The sequence below is a fragment of the Phoca vitulina genome, unplaced genomic scaffold (genome assembly GCF_004348235.1).
Source record: "Phoca vitulina isolate PV1807 unplaced genomic scaffold, GSC_HSeal_1.0 scaffold8, whole genome shotgun sequence".
In the NCBI taxonomy this organism is placed as follows: domain Eukaryota; kingdom Metazoa; phylum Chordata; class Mammalia; order Carnivora; family Phocidae; genus Phoca; species Phoca vitulina.
In genome coordinates, this window is record NW_022589711.1 from 76,999,781 (window position 1) to 77,001,775 (window position 1,995).

Sequence of the window (1,995 nt, forward strand, 5' to 3'; positions counted from 1 at the left end):
TCTTCAGCCATTTTTGAGTTAGATCAACTGTAAAATAATTATAAGTTTCTCCAAGTCTCTATAGGAGTTTTGTCTGAAATAACTTAAAGTGGAAAAGGTCTAATATTGCAGATATCACATACACTTAATCTTCTCTAATCAATTGTGCAAACTTAGAGCAAAAACTATAACAATGTTGAGTCAAACAATGATTTCACACCTATATTCATAACAAAAGTCTAGTTTATAAATAGTATTTTAGTATTTGTAGAATACTGTCATGAAAATTATGATGTCTAAAAATCTTTCTTATCTTAGTGTTAGAAACATTCAATCATTTTTTAAATTAATACTTCAAAATCATAATAAAATGTGGGTATATAATAATATTAGCTTTCACTATTACTGCTTGAAATTTCATCATGCCATTAATGGTAAATTATTAATTTTAATTCTTCTAATTTTATCAGAATAAGTTGAAAATTTGCTTTAAAAAGGCAAAGATGATGTTGATATATAGCTTAATATTACATTAATTTCTTTTTATCATAGTTTTCTATTTATTTAAATTATATTTGCATAATATATATCACATAATTAATGTGACCTTTATAGTCAGTTTCATATATGTTATCCAGAGAACCATTCACCCTCACACTTTTCTGCATCATTATAGTCTCTTTTTGTATTGGATTCTTCCTTTCTGCACTTCATTATTTATGTTCTCAATATGATACAACAAAATTAAAAATCAAATCATTTAAAGTTGACAATTCTATATCTCCAACATTCCTATTCTTTAGTTGACAAATCTCGTAACACTGGTTTCCTTAACTTCCTATAATCTGGGTTCCATACCATTCTAAATATATATTATTTAATTCAGAATCAGATTTAATTCATCATTCAGATTCAAGTAACATTATTGAGCACTTACTTTAAACCTTAATGTATATAATATTATCTTTAATTATTATAAGTGCGCTTTATTATCCAAGTACCTATTAAATAGAAGAGTAAACACTCTCAGAAATTTGAAAGCATTTGGCTTAAGGGGAGCTATGTATTTGATTTAGGTTTTGATGTACAACAGTTAGAATCAATCATAAGAGAGAAATCACACCATAATTTGAATAGGGAAAGTTTAATATAAAGAATAATTATCCATAATAAGAGATTAAAGTGATAAGGAGTTATCTACTAAAAAGTAAAGAGAACTCTACAATTTTAGAAATTGCAGATATAAAGAGCAATCACTATTCCTAAAGCTAAGTTGCAGCACCCAAGAAAAGAGACTCCCTGGAGTAGGACGCAGACCATGTTAGAGAGGGAATTTGTGGCTCACTGAATGGCAGAGAAGTCACCGTGGTGCCATGTCAGTGTTAGATCTTGCTGAAAAGCCTAACTCTGAAGTTTGCTGAAGTCTGCTCTCTATGTTACTTTGGAAAGATATTCATGGAGTAGTGTATCACCAGAGACATTCTGCTACAAAACTGTCCAAGGGGGATGTGGAGGAAAGCTAATGCCTACTGGATGCTGCTATGGTCCATGCATTGTAGGAGCCAGGCATTGGAGAAGCTGTCAGTGCTGCAGGAGCCTGTGGCTAAACAAGCTGTGAGTCCTGCACTAGCTAGAGGCCCTCTTCCACAAAAGTGGTAGGTCTTCCAGGGAAGCTGCTGACCTGAGTGCTGCTGGCCTTGATGCCCTGTCAAAGCCAAACAATCGAGAAGCTGAGAGCATTTAAAGAGGCATGTGCTGTGGGAGCCTACAAGTGAGCAGGGCCCAAACAGGAGGCAAAACCCTTTCCTCCGGCAGTGCCTCTCCAGCATCCTCCACTGGCAAAGCGTCAATGCCAGCTAGTAAAGGAAAAACATTTACCAGATCAAGATTAATTTTTTCAAAGCAGGCCATATGAGGTAAATGTAGAGCTGGGAAGCAATGAATCGATAATTGACATTATTATACAAATCCAAAATCTTTATTTTCAGGTTAGACATGAATTTTAACTTTTCATCT